Below are 16,290 nucleotides of genomic sequence, written 5' to 3' on the forward strand. Positions count from 1 at the left end.
ATGGTAGGTAGATAAGTTAAGAATGTATGCAAGGAACTTAAATTAATTGAATCTGAAGTTTAGCTCGGTAAGGGAGGTGAAGATGGTATGGAAAGCAGTTAGAGATGAGGTAGTATATCAACACCTTAACAGTACTGATGGAGTTAAAGGATTATTAGAGTTGCAGTACTAGAAAACAATGGGGTGGAAGATAGGACATGGTGACTGAGGAGTAAGTTATTTAAAAATTGAGATTATTTGAAAGTTATTGATAATGACAAGCTTAAGGGTGTGAACATGGGAGTTGGGGATCTTCTGGAAGACAAGGAGTGGGGAGGAGATTGGATGATGATAATAGCTAGTGAGTAGCTATTGTTTCATTCATTCCCTTTTTTCAATTACGACAAAGTGTCTGGATTGGATATATAATTTCCCCCTATATTGTAGAAAAATCACTAAAATTTAGAAGGGATGGATAACACGTTTAAGGGAGATACTGGAAACAGGACATTCCTTGGTCTGACATCAAATATATACTTTTGTTCACTATTTTATTTTAGTGATACAAGGTTACACTACTATGACTGGTTCTTTTCAATAACAAAAATCTATACATTTCTGTTGTTATGGATATTAATTATGGTCTCACAAGATGAAAAATCGATTTCAAGAAAACATAGACCAAATTTATGAATGGGTGTTTAAAAAAAGAAAAAGATCTAATAAATTTTAGTCAACTATAAATACATAAGTAACAATTAACAATAACTTAAGAAAATTCCAAACTGGAACAAGTGTATTATCTTTCCAATTCTGTGTTCTTTAGACAGTGATCCCATAATAACATGTCAATCAACTGATGGAATATACAGCTACTGCATATGACACCAACCTGAAGAATTAGAAAAGAAAGGTATAGTCATGAGGCATTCCTATTCCAGAAAAGTTAACAAAAACATGAAATTCAAAGTCAGGTAGACCCAGGTATGCATCCTGTTTCCAATATTTACTTAGAAGATTAACATGTTTATTCTTAGTAAATTCAAAACACAGCAATCCTCAATAAGTGCAGATTGATATAAAATATATATTTAATACTTTTGTTTCCCTTTAAACCTACAGCTATTGCTAATGAATTTAAAGTTTGTTACAAACTGTTTTAAAATTTGGTTTAACTCATTTTTTATTGGGATCATACATTTTGTATATTTTTCCCTTACATTATAAAATAGATCTTTTTCAGCCTTCTCTTGGGCCCCATTTTTCTGTCTTCTTTCCCACTGCAATTCCAATATTGTGGAATTTAATTAACACATCTCTTCATATAATCCATACTCTTCAGGATTTCATATTGCTTTATTATATCTCTTCTTAGACTTGATATTTTCACCTTGTAAAGATAAAATCTGATTTGTCTTTCTTACTAGAACAGGTATTCTTTATATCAAAAACAAACATGAATTCACAAATACGTGCTTTCGATGATTTTAGCTTCTCTGTTTTTAATTTTCTCTGCATGCCATGTTACGAATAATGGTGCTCATTTTGTGTACCTATTGTGTTAAAGTATGTCTGAACACAATACACAGCTATTCACAGCAAAGGTAATGCACAATGACCTCTGTAATCACAATGGATTTTGCAATTTATGCATTCTCACATGTGACAAGTTTTCCTATTCTACTGCATTGAAAAAGACAAAAAAAAAAAAAGTGAGGGAATGGGGTCCTAGATGATGGAACATAAAGCCTGGACTAAATGTTAAAACATCTAATTTAGATAGTGTCTAGAAGTACCATACGCTAAAGATGGGCAGAGTAACAGAAAGATGGATCACTTTTTTTCTCCTTATGTCTATAATTATTTTAGGTTGAAATATAAGGCAAAGCAGGCTTTATCATATGATACTTATTTCTTTCTTATCCATTTTTCCTAGTTTCCATGCTGCAGAAGCTGTACACATCTTTGGACAATTTTGAATTTTCAAAACAACTTAAATAAATTCAATGTTAGAACATAAACTTAACATAAACAGGTTGAGATGGTAGGACATCTTCTCCCAGATAGCCACATTATTCTTTGTTACTGCATTTAATTATGAGATATGAACTAATCATAGAGCTCAGAAATATTAGTTCATACAAATAAACTACAGGCATTTTATATATAAGGAATTGAAGCAGAGAGGTGTTGAGTATCTTCCCAAAATTCCAATTAATAGGAAGCAGCACTGGAATCTGAACACAGGCAAATCCTCCATGCCCTACCACTATTCCACTAAGTCAATGCCTCTTAGAAAAAAAAAAAAAAAAAAAGGCAAAACATTTTTTAGGTATTTAGTAAAAAAGATGAGTTACTCATCTCTGAAAGCTTTTGGTATGCTTTGAAACAAGATTGTATGTAGGCTCTTTACTTAAAAATCAATGATTAAGCACTCTAAAGAAATAAATAAACAAGATTGCTAGTGGAAAAAAGAATATCTCTTAGACAAAAATCACCATAACAAATAAAGAGTTATATTTGGAATATTAAATAAGTATCATTGAAGCTATAACTAGTACTTGTATATATAGCTAATTTAATTTGGACCTTGTTAAATTTATTCTATGGTTAATAAATATGTATGACTTAGCTAAAGCAATAAAGAGAACTGTCTGAAACCAAACAGAAATTTAGATACTTTGTGAGATGTGTTTTTCTGACACTATTACTGATCCTCCTAAGGGAGCATGAATGTCTGCAGAAAATTTATCTTTTAAAAGGCATTTCTGTTTCCAATTTTGTTTCTTCACAAATAGGTAGAAAAAATCTAAATATAATTGTTCAACGTTCACTGCTGTTTCATTTAATAAGCCAAAGAGAATAAAATCACTCAAATAAACAAGAGATTACAAATATAAAATTAAAATATGAGGTGAATAAAAACCTTTCTTTTTCTCCCACATTTGTATTTTGGAGTATTTATAGGGCACAGAGGTGAGGCTATTTTGTTAGGGAAACAGTTTCAGAAGCATGCATGAATTGCCTCAGGTTTCTAGTTCAATTGTGTCTGATCTAATATGGGAGCCAACTCTAAGGGGTAGAGGTTATGTTGGCTTTGAAAAGTTTTATCTGGCTTCTAAAACATATCATGTTTGACTTAAGGAATACTATTAAGTAATATTTTTGCCACAACATAGAGGTACTTAATATTTCTCGTGAGAAGCAGTGTTCATGAGAAGGACTTATAGTTCATTTTATCGGAGTCATCTGACTAAACTTGTTTTTCTTTATCTGCAAGAGCCAAACTAACTCTGTGTAGATATTTTACCTACATTTTAAACTAATCATGAAATACTCCTGGTGCCCAAGAGGCATTTGGAAAGTTAATGACAGCCTCTGTATTCAAGGACACTGTAACTAAGGTTATTAAAATTCAATCCTTTGCATATTTCTGATGAAAGTGGGGAAAAGTTTGTCCCATACAAGAGACTAAGAATACAAAGGGAGGCTTTCAAAATTTTCTGTCTCTAGATCCATGTTCACTCTTTGGAAGATGATAGAAATCTGAAACATTGAGAAAGACCTATTTCAACAGCAGTTTCTATATCCCAGTTTTTGCCCAAAAGTCAAATAAGCAACCATCTGTTGTTTGCTATGTAGATTTTACAGCTGCCATTGCCAAAACACCCATCATTTCATCTTCATACCAATATCATGGCCGTTTACACCAGCTGAGATAAAATCCTAAATGTTCTGAACTTACTACATGATTTTTTCCTAATAGAACCAAAAAGATACTTTAAATGCTTTTGATTTACAGATGATTCTTTTATTTATTTTTATTTATTGTGAGACAGTCTTGCTCTGTTGTCCAGACTGGAGTGAAGTGGTGCCATCTCAGCTCACAGCAACCTCCCCTTCTTGGGCTCAAGTTATCCTCCCACTTCAGTCTCCTGAGTAGCTGGTACACAGCACACACCACCACACCCCAGTAAATTTTTGTATTTTGGGTAGAGGTAGGGTTTCACCATATTGCCCAGGCTGGTCTTGAACTCCTGTACTCAAGTGATCCTCTCAAAGTTCTGGGATTACAGGTATGAGCCACTGCACCCAGCTGATTCTTGTATTTCTATATCAATATAAGTCATATACATGAACTTAGGATTATCTAGTAGAAGATTGGAAAATTTAAAAGAAATTCCAAATTGCCTGCACACACATCATATTTCTCCTTTTGCTCCCCTTTGTTCACTATCCATATTTCTCTCATAGTCCTATTTATAAATGCTCTTTACTCATCATATAAGGGGAAGAGATGAATCTGAAGTAGATCAGAGTTCTATTTAATGGTTTTATTCCGTTTCAGCCTTCCAAGAATGCACACTCATTTCCTGGGGTGCTGAGAAAATATACAGTTGCTTCCACTGGCTGCTGCTAATCCAATCATCGATTGCATGAGACACAAGGCCGAAGTAGGAAATCACCAGCCAACAGAATGCTACAGTCATGCACAGCACATTCTAATCACAATAATTCAAGGCTGTGGATCATCAGTTGTTCATCAGTTTCCAAAAATCCATCAAAGCTTCCACAGAAGCTTTCCAAAGCTTTATACTTAACGCCCTTCTAGTGATTAGGACTATTCTAAGTGTAATTATTATTGCTTTTATAGCTTAAGAAAGTTGTGTTCCTTTAAAAAGAACTTCAGTAAACTCCAGGATGATAACCAATACCTATCTATAAAAACGCTAATGTAAATTAGCTTTGTGGTTGTGCAGGCTTATGCAATTCTTATAAACAGCAGATAAACTACAATAAAAACATTAGGTAATTACAAACACCTTTATAAAGTACAAGAAATGCAGTAATTTCACCAGAGAAAGGGCATAGGTATATTATTTGCAGATTCTATATTTACAAATTTGTCTACTTACTAAAATTGATTTGTAACCTTAAAATCAATACTCTCAGTTCTTTTGCAGTCACTGGTGGATATGTGCAGAGTGGCGAAAACTATGGATCACCTGACATGCATTGTGTGACCTCATCTTCCCAGCTGAGGTCAAACAAGGTGATGATCTGCTTTCTTGTTCCAGCTGCCAGAGTATAAACAATTGTCCTTTTCAGGGCCTATATAACACCACATTTTCTGCATTTTCGTGCTTTTTGTTGGTAATTCTTCTGTTTAAAATGGCCTCAAAGTATAATGCTGAAGTGCTGGCTGGTGTTCCTAGGCACAAGAAGGCTGTGATATGCCTTACGGAGGAAAGGTATATGTTTAATAAGCTTAATTCAGGAATAAATTATAGCACCTTCGGCCAAAATTCAATGTCAGTCAATGACATATACTGAATACAATGTCTTTAAATGGAAACACATAGAAAACAAAGCCATGGACTGCTTGGTGAATGAAAATTTTATGATCAGAGGTTCAAGGAACTATAACCCTAAATCTCCCCTAGAAGCAGCAATTTGGTATTTTTTCATTCAGTGTTTGTGGCATTTTATAGAGCATAACTACCACAAAGAATGAAAACCACCTGTATTTTAACACATTCTGGATTATGCATCTGCTCCTAAAATTGATTAAAAAGGAGAGTACTCAGAGTTCTGATCCTAGTACCTGTTACAAACTAAATTGTGTCGCTTCAAAATTCATGTTGAAGCCCTAACACTTCATGTATCTGTCTGTGAAGATAAGACCATTAAGGAGGTAATTAAGGTTAAATAAACTCATAAGAAATATTAAGTTGGGCCGTAATCCACTATGACTAGTTTCCTTATGAGAAGAGAGAGAGGCCGGGCATGGTGGCTCATGCCTGTAATCCCAGCACTTTGGGATCCCAGGGTGGATCACCTGAGGTCAGGGGTTCGAGACCAGCCTTGCCAATATGGTGAAACCCCATCTGTATTAAAAATACAAAAAAGCTGGGCATGGTGGCGGGTGCCTGTAATCCCAGCTACTGAAAAGGCTGAGACAGGAGAATCACTTGAACCTAGGAGGTGGAGGTTGCAGTGAGCCGAGATCGTGCCACTGCACTCCAGCCTGGACAACAGAGCAAGACTCTGTCTCAAAAAGAAAAAAATGAGAGAGAGAGAGAGAGAGAGAGAGACACCAGGGATATGTGCACACAAAGAAAAGACCATGTGAAGACACAACTAGGAAGCAGCCATCTAACAAGCTGAAGAGAGAGGCCCCACCAGAAACCAGTCCTACTGGCACCTTGATTTTCAACTTCCTGCCTCTAGAGCTGTGAGAAATAAATGCCCATTGTTTAATCCACTCAGTCTGTGATTTTTTTTTTATGGCAGCTAGAGCGGACTAACATGGTAGCATAGATACCTATCCTCTGATCCTCTTTTGTTTATGTGGATACAATATGTGGCCCAGGATCATTTCCAGTAGGTTTTAGGCCATCAGATACAACTTTCTCCATCTTTTCACCATAGGTCAATCACATTTACCTCCTCTGGAGTACAAGAACTCTCCATGACTCTTCCTTCCACGGCTTTCACAAATACTGTTTCCTCTGCCTCAAACACTTCCTTTCGCTTGACTAATGCTGCCTCCTTATCCTTCAAATTCAGCTCCAAGAAATATTGCCTGATCACTCAATTATGAGATCAATTTCCGTTTTCTGCTGTTGCATGGCACCCACTGTGCCTCTTTACTAACATTTATCATAACTGTAATGAAATAAGGAAAAGTGTAAATGGCTATTTCATATTCTGAAAGCATAGCCTGTGTCTGTTGGCTCGCTGTGGTTTTTCCAATGCCACACCAGTGTTTTGCACATTTAAGATGCTCAGTGTATATCTGTGGAATAGATGAATGAGTGAAATTATATATAGTTTTCTTCTTAATTGTGATGCTGGATTTCCTGGACATCCCTACCTCTGGTGATTACAAATGAATCCTCAGACAACAATTGTGCAGGGATAGTTTATGCCACCAACAGGGCCTTCCTTTAGGGTCAAATATATGAACCACACTCCTGCAGCATATACTTTCATCCAGCTGAGCAAATTCTCACTCAAGGAGAGCCATCTAGATTAACCATTTAAAAATCCCTTTGGAACAATGCAATTATTCTGCCAAAGTCACTACTATTATAATGAAAAAGTATTCAACGTGTATTTACTTTGCATTCTGTGACAGAATCCATCAAACTTAAGTCACCCACAGCATATGAAAATATAAAATTTAATTTCATTTTTTAGAGAGCTCTTTAAAATAGTTAATTAAAAAGAACTGCAGTAAATTCTTCAATCCTAATATGTTGTTGAGGAAGAGCTGGGAAACAGTAGGAATGTTCCTTCTTTTAAAGGAAACATTCAGCTGGGTGCAGTGGCTCACGCCTGTAATCTCAGCACTTTGGGAGGCCTAGATGGCTGGATCACCTGAGGTTGGGAGCTTGAGACCAGTCTGGCCAACATGGTGAAACCCTGTCTCTATTAAAAATACAAAAATTAGCTGGGCGTGGTCTTGGGCGCCTGTAATCCCAGCTACTCGGGAGGCTGAGGCGGGAGAATTACTTGAACTCCGGAGGCAGAGGTTGCAGTGAGCCAATATTGTGCCTTTGCACTCTAACCTGGGCAACAGAGCGAGACTATATCTGTTATGTATCCACGGGAAGGGAAAGGGAGGGAAGGGGAGGGGAGGGGAGGGGAGGGGAGGGGAGGGGAGGGGAGGGGAAGGGAGAAAAGAAAAGATCCATAGAAAGTTTTCAAAATAACCAGTTCGTTCACGAGAGCATTTCATTCTAGAATTCACTAGGACCTTTGGGGAACTTAACTCCATATATATCTATCAAATATCCTAGTTAAGGAAGAAAGCATTCATTAAGGATATAAAAGTAAGTCAGAGAATATGAGGGGGGATTAAAAAACCCAAGCTAAGCTAGGATGCTGACCAAATCACATGACAAAACTGATTGCTCCAATGGGGACATCACAGCTGCCACCAATGACCACATAGTTTACACTGCAAGTCCCATTGATCCTAAACACTGACACTAGTTTTGCGTGGATTATTAATTATCTATAACCACCTCATCTGAATGTTTTTCTTGAGGAATCTGCTTCTTCACATCAGTAGTTTCTGAATGAAAACTGGCCTGTCTACACTGAGTTGACGGTGTAGTTGACATGCCTGTGCCCTAAGTGTAATAAACTCTGAGAAAGTATACATCTGTCTTTTCCCTTGAGGAGGCAGAAAATGATGATGTTGGGAATCCCCTAAACACAGGAAGGATTTTTCAACATAGGATGGCTCAAAAAGAATGACCAATGTCTTGTCCACTATCCAAATCATAGAAAGCACAAGGGAAATGCCACAGAAAATATGAGTAAAGGGCATAGATTTCTTCTAGAAATGATGATTGACCTATTTATTTCTTGCGCTCCCAGTTGTTTTCAAATGTTATTGGCACAGATTGCCCGAGTCAGACATACTATCTTCTTTGTTCCTTATCTGCAGTTTCACTGAATAACGGAGAACATAAAAAAAAACAGCAGCAACAAACTGCAATGAATCAAAAACTACAATTTCCTAAGTATCATATTTGGTGTTTATTATTAATAATGACTCTGAGCAGGAGAGTGTACACTATACATACACACACACTCACATATGCACACATAAATGTATATATTCTTGTGTGATTTTTATAGATAAGGAAACTGAGTGTCCGAGGTAAAATGGCAAATAGGCTGAATGACCCAGTAGCAAAGTCTCAATTTCATACCTATTATTAATACTTTGGAGCTCACTCTCCAATTACAGTGCTCTTCTGCTTCTCATTGCACAATTATATCACTAATAATCCATTTTGAGATCCTGGGACTTTCCATATCTATGTTCCACTCTAGGCACCAACTCATATAAGATGCAATTAGGGCTGGGTAGGTGTGGTGGCTCACGCCTGTAAGTCCAGCCCTTTTGGAAGCCAAGGTGGGAGCATGGCTTGAGTTCAGGTGTTTGAGACTAGCTTGGGCAACATAGTGAAACCTCGTCTTCACAAAAAATCAGAAATTAGCTGGGCATGGTGGTGACCTCTCTAGTCCCAGAATATTCAGGAGGCTGAGGCAGGAGAATTGCTTGAGCCCAGGAAGTCAAGGTTGCAATGAGCCATGATCACACCACTACACTCAGCTTGGGCAACAGAGTGATCCTGTTTCAAATTTTAAAAAAATACAGTTGAGTCCTCTGGGTGGCTACTAAGCATTATATTTCATTAGGCAATAGTTTCCAAATACGATATACGCATTTTGACATGTAACCTATCTATGCAGCTTGGTAGCTAGTTATAAAGTATCTACATGCAAAATTCCCCATGAGTGACTAGTAAAACCCAACACATTTTTACTCTTGAAACATAACATCTCTTTAAAAAAACTGAAGTAGTAAGTGCTTATTGTTAATACTTTGTCTCTTCAGAATCCTTCCCTCCTCTAGGAACGGTAGTGTCCTTCCATTATGGAACTGCTCCTTTCCTATCTCAGATGCATAGTTCCACTCAGGCTGTCAATGTTAGTCCCCCATTCACCCACTGCCTGCAGGGCAAATGCAGAGTAGGCCATGTCCTAGCAATCTCCCTTAGAATTTGTCAAAGTATAACTTAGGGAATAGTGGCAGTCTTCCTAGTGTCAAATTTGAATTGAAATATGAGGCTGAAATGTTGGTAAACATCTTCCTTGTGCCGGGGAAGAATATCAATATAAATAAACAAAATTGCCCTCTGGAAGGAGCAGAAGAGAAAAGAGAGAGTGCAACATGGTGGACAAATAGAATTACTGGTGCTAGTTGAGCTGGACGACATTGGTGTCTGTGCTTTTCCTCTGATGTGCATACATGAACATTTCTCTTTAGGCTTTATGGTATCTGTATCAGGTTTCTGTCATTTGCAACAAAAACACGTCTGCATAAAGTGAGTAATGATATAACAACATATTTTTGAATTTTTTGAAGCCAAAGATCAGGAAAGGTAGTCTTATTCTCATCAGGTCATAAATTAATAAACAGGTTCTTTTTATACATCAGTAAGTGAAGGGTTCACTGTCTAAGGTACATGTATCAGTCAGAAAAGATTTCAACAAACGTTCTTAAAATTTCTGTTGAAAATAACATTTAGTAACTCTCTGATATTATTTGTACTAGATTATCCACCCTCTGTAGGGAAAGTATGTCCTGGAATAATTTCAAAGGCTCTAAGCACACTTCCAATCTGTCGTTGACCTCTGTCCCCTTTCATCCCTGTTTTGGAAAAGACACACAGATTTCATCACAGAAAGCTCCAGGGCCATGACTCCATTCCTACTTTGTGTTTTGAAGTCCTTGCCTCTCACTTTTATTACATGAAAACTGGCAATGATAATATCCACTTACAACTTCTTTTTCATTTGAGATACCAAAGGATACCTCTTCTCTAACAGAGATATGACCAAGTAGCACTTGTACATTTCATGATATAATATAAGCTAAATTGACTAAGGATATCTCATAGTGCATTCTCATCCCATGTAATAATGTATAAACTTATATTGTTGTTACACAATAAATCAAGCCCTCATGTTTGTAATGATCAGTATAGTCTATATAACTGTAGAGAAAGGGAAGATGCATGCCAGATCAAACCACCTTGCCAGGAGGTGTCCAGAGGAACATACGTCCTTCCACTTACATTTAATTGGTCAGAAATAGTCACTTGGCCTCAGCCTAAGGGGAGGAAAGCTGGGAAATATAGAGGAGTGCATGGATACACGGTGAGCATAATAGTTTCTGCCACACTGTGCCATATTTCCTAGAAAGGTTTAGTAATATTTATACCTACGGATGAAAAAAAGAGTCTAACATGGCAGAGATATAAAAAGTCCACAGCCTACTTGCACAGGGCTGTCAAAGTGTACCTCGTACTCTGTGCTTTTTATAAATCTAAGATGAAAGCCCTAGCTATCTCAAACACAGGAATGGAATGATTTTTTTTTTATTGTTGCTAAGACATTGCACAGTATGAATTATTTTAATAGCCTCCCTCATTCTGCAAAATATTAGGGCGCAATGCAGAATAATATATTGAGCTTATTTAAAATTTTAAGAGAATAGAAAAATACGTATTCGATGTTATGACCACCAACCTGCTATGTTAAAGCCTTTTGCTTCTTGGCCTCCAGTAAAATAAGCTCAGTGTTCTAATGTTCAATCCCTGTGTAAAGTAGTTCATCACAAAACTATTACCCTTACTTTCACACAATTGGCCTTCACTATTCACATAAAACAGAAAAATAAGTTACCATGGAGACAAAGCCAATTCTTCTCTCCAGAATGGCTAATTCTTCCAAGTCAGGACAGATTTTTACCAGAAAAGTCACATAAAGTACTCATAGAAACTGGCAGTCCAAAATCTGTAGTCAGTAACTGCATAGGTAACCATGTATAGATTATCATTCAATAGAATACAAAAACAAATATTGTACTAAAGACAATCCTATGTAATTGCTATTTAAAAAATAAAACCCTATGTCCTTCTAAACAGTGTAGAAAGTTTAAATTCTGTTTTCTACCTCTACTTAATGCTTTATTAATGGGGTGACCATACTGTTTGACCTATTAGCTAAAATTTGCTAGACCTCCAGGAGAACATATGGACATCCAGATGGGTTGCTGTAATTTAATGCCATTATTCTAAGGATGAAGTAAGGTATAAACATAATTTGCATTCTTTTCTATCCTTCCTGCAAACCTTTCATTAGTTTCATTTTTAATTCAGACATCAGAAGGGAAGATAATACCTTGCTACCAAAGCCCAGATGCCAACTAATTACTACAAGAGACTCCAGTCCTGACATCACAGGCCAGGCCTCTGAACACGCTCTGTCTTACTCAGTGACCCCACAGTAGTGATTAATAGGTTGAGTGCTAAGCCCTAATGAATGTGTCAGATCTTAGGTGTTCTCTAGGCTAACGCAATTAGCATTGCATTGAACAGAATATTTCAGCTACTTGCTAGAGAGACTCATTATACTTCATATTAAACTATGTCTTTTCACCTTATGCTCTTTAAATTTATTTTATAATCATCAACCTAAAAGACTCCTGTATATATATTTCATATATTATATGAAAATTTAAGTATTTTAAAATTAAATATTGATTTTCTTCTACAACAGTGAACCCCTGTGTTGTGTATAAAGTGAAGTTGTTTTCAGAGATGCTTGTTAAAATGCAAGTTTCTGAACTCTATATATCAGAAATCCTGATAAAAGGGGATTTGGGATAAGGCCCAGGACTTCATTTTTAACAACACTCATGACTCAGAAGCAAAGCATTTTGTAGACCACACTTGAAGAAAGACTGCAATGTAACAGGACTAATACCTGTGTCTTAGATTAACTGACGATATCAGAATTTTTGTTCTAAATAGTTACTACGTTTCTGAAAAAAAAATTATCGCATCCACATTAAGAAAACTGTTTCCACATTAGATTATAATTTTAAGTATGCCAATTATTTTTGGTTAAAAGATTAGAAATTAATTATCAGGATAAGATGTAGACGTTATTTCCAACAAACTACGTAAATGTATAAGATCTATATTCAACAGTGGACATGGCAGGTAAAAGCATTTTCATTCACTAGACAATGGGCATAGAATTGTGTTTACCGTTTTAAAAGAAGGACCAAAGGTGAGCCGAATTTCTTCAATTCCTGACTTTTCTCTATGGCCAGACATGAAACATTTACATGTTTTAGCCCTGATAATGGAGGACTTCAGGCAATATTCCAGGTATTTACTTGGATCTAACCTAGATATTGCCATCATCAATTACTAAATACTAAGAATTTGTATGTATCTAGCATTGCTTTCACAAAACAAGCATATATAAAATCCCTCTCACCCTAAAAATTTTAAGGCAGCTTTTTCCAAATTTATAACTATTTTAACAAACTACCATTTTCTTCATGAGTTTCAAAAGAATTCTTTTGTGCTTTTAAAAATTTATACCATACATATTAAAATAGAAAAGTAAGTATGAATAAAATGAAAACATTTATTTGCAGTAAATATAGGATATTTACTTTTCATAATTTCATATTGAGATTTAGTGGTTGGAGAAAGTTAATTATGCCATTGTACATTCTAATGTTTCTTTTAGATCCAGCCAGAGGGTGGAGGGCTGTCATAGGCGAGTCTATAAACACACGCTTATTTTGTTCAATGGAGAATGTTGAGAAACCAAGTCCTGTCTAGGACCAGCTGGATGTTTTGTAGTTCTGTTTCTTCCTTTAGGAAGGCTGCATTTCCCAGCATCCATGGTCCCTGACTCTGGGTAGGGCAGTATAAGTGTTCTGATCAATGGCATATGTACAGAAATAATGTTCATTCCTTCCAGGCCTACCCCCTAAAATAGTCCACATGATCTTCTGTGCTGTCTGCCTTTACTATTTGTCCAGCAGATGGAGCAGATTTAGGGAACGACATACAAAGCCTTGGGTGATGGAAGAGCCACCTGTTGAAACATTGCTTCAGCAAGAAATAAACCATATTGTTTTAAGTCATTGAGACTCTGAGGTCTGAAAACTAACAGACAATGTAAATTAAGATTTGGTTAACTAAAACGGTGTATAAAATTGTGTCCTACTGATGAGTTAGTCAACGATCTGCTCAACAAAGAATTATGACTATATAAGACCTGAAGTTCAAATTCAATGGACTTACATTAATTCACTAGAAGAGACTGTTTCAATTGTATTTAAGAGGCAAAAAAAAAAAAAAAAAAAAAAAAAAAAAAACTCCTACATATCTTAATATTAGCATGTTTTGGAGTTTAAGTCAAGATGATTATGTGCTGCTCTAGCAAAACATTATTAAACAACAACTGTCCCACAGGATACAGGAATATCTACTCTACAATACCTACTGTTTCTATGGTCTTAAGAAATAACATTCTTACAATCTATAAAGCAACTGTCCAAAGGAGATTCACAGAATGTGTGTTAGAAGTAGAATTTTGCATTGACATGCCCAAATAGTATTTAAAGGATACCTTTTTATACTGGAAGAAAAATGCATATTTAATCTAACCAAATGGATAAGGGAAACACATGCTGTATTAATATAAAATCACTATACATAAAAAGTAGAAAACACATTCCAGCACCAACACACAAACACACACACACAAACACACACACACACACACAGAATTATTTCAGGATCAACTGTTTACCTTCATAGTACAAGAAAAAGATAATGCCCTAAAGAATAATTATTATGTCACTGAACAAATGATGTTGGTGGAGGTGGTACACAAGCCACTGAGCTGAGGTGGAAAGAACTGAATCAGGTTTACAGAAGGCCTGGGCTAGATCTGGCTTTGTCACTCTCTAGATGTAAAGAGAAAGATGTCACTCTCTAGATGTAAAAGTCAGAGACCACAGGTGTTAAATGCTTGGAGTTGCAGTCTCTAGTTGCCACTAACAAGCTGTTTGACTTGAGAGAGCTATCTTATCCTATTTCCTCAGCTATGGAATAAAGAGAAGATAATACTTATTTCACGGATCATTAAGAGGATTAAGTCATATCACACATATTAAGTACTTAGGCCTTGGGTGAAAGTAAATATTACTAAATACTGGATATTATACTAATGTCCTATCTCCATGACTAAGAGCCATATTATCCTTACTTGAAAAATAAGAAATCACAGAAGATAACTGATATAATTTCTTTAAATGACTATAGTCTGAGTCTGTATCTATCCCTGAAAGTCAAATATCCACTTGAAAAATAAAAACTCTAAAAGATATATTTTAAGTAATGACTTTCAAAAAATTCTACAAGAGAGTCTGGTCTCCTACTGAGATTGATTTAAAGAAAATAGGTGGCAACCTACAGAATGGGAGAAAATTTTTGCAACCTACTCATCTGACAAAGGGCTAATATCCAGAATCTACAAAGAACTCAAACAAATATACGAGAAAAAAACAAACAACCCCATCAAAAAGTGGGGAAAGGATATGAACAGACATTTCTCAAAAGAAGATATTCATACAGCCAACAGACACATGAAAAAATGCTCATCGTCACTCGCCATCAGAGAAATGCAAATCAAAACCACAATGAGATACCATCTCACACCAGTTAGAATGGCAATCATTAAGAAGTCAGGAAACAACAGGTGTTGGAGAGGATGTGGAGAAATAGGAACACTTTTACACTGTTGGTGGGATTGTAAACTAGTTCAACCATTATGGAAAACAGTATGGCGATTCCTCAAGGATCTAGAACTAGATGTACCATATGACCCAGCCATCCCACTACTGGGTATATACCCAAAGGATTATAAATTATTCTACTACAAAGACACATGCACACGTATGTTTATTGCGGCACTATTCACAATAGCAAAGACTTGGAATCAACCCAAATGTCCATCTGTGACAGACTGGATTAAGAAAATGTGGCACATATACACCATGGAATACTATGCAGCCATAAAAAAGGATGAGTTTGCGTCCTTTGTAGGGACATGGATGCAGCTGGAAACCATCATTCTTAGCAAACTATCACAAGAACAGAAAACCAAACACCGCATGTTCTCACTCATAGGTGGGAACTGAACAATGAGATCACTTGGACTCGGGAAGGGGAACATCACGCACTGGAGCCTATCATGGGGAGGGGGGAGGGGGGAGGAGGGAGGGATTGCATTGGGGAGTTATACATGATATAAATGATGAATTGATGGGTGCTGACGAGTTGATGGGTGCAGCACACCAACATGGCATAAGTATACATATGTAACAAACCTGCACGTTATGCACATGTACCCTAGAACTTAAAGTATAATTAAAAAAAATAAAAATAAAAATAAAAATAAAAAAAGAAGTGGTAAGAATTGGAACATTTTTAATAATTCACCATTAAGTATGATATTTGCATTAGGTTTTTTTCTTTGTTGCTGTCCTTAATCAAAATAAGTTCTTTCTACTCCTAGTTTGCCATGATTTTTTTTAAAAAATCATGAATATGTGCTAAGTTGTATCAAAAGCACTTGTAAACAACTGTTAACATAATTTTTCTCTTGTATCCTTTTAATATGGAATTGCATTAATTGATTATTCAAAAGTTAAAATAACTCACTTGAGTTCTTTTATAAGTTTTGAAAAACTTTTGGCCAATATCTCTTCAAATATAGCTTCTATGTATGATTAAAAAAAAAAAAAAAAAAAAAGAAAATAGGTGACATAATAAGGCACCAATAATTCCAAATTTTTAACATTTAGAAGTGGGATGGTACTTTGATCTATTCATTATCCTTCATGAC

General features: G+C 36.0%; 1 protein-coding gene across 9 annotated transcripts in view; it reads right to left on the reverse strand.

Annotated features, from left to right (window-relative positions):
* SLC16A7 (solute carrier family 16 member 7) overlaps window positions 1-16,290 on the reverse strand; it is a 169,352-nt gene that overhangs the window by 48,110 nt on the left and 104,952 nt on the right. The gene's annotated exons all lie outside the window — the stretch shown is intronic.

This window comes from Rhinopithecus roxellana, chromosome 10 (genome assembly GCF_007565055.1).
Source record: "Rhinopithecus roxellana isolate Shanxi Qingling chromosome 10, ASM756505v1, whole genome shotgun sequence".
Lineage (NCBI taxonomy): Eukaryota > Metazoa > Chordata > Mammalia > Primates > Cercopithecidae > Rhinopithecus > Rhinopithecus roxellana.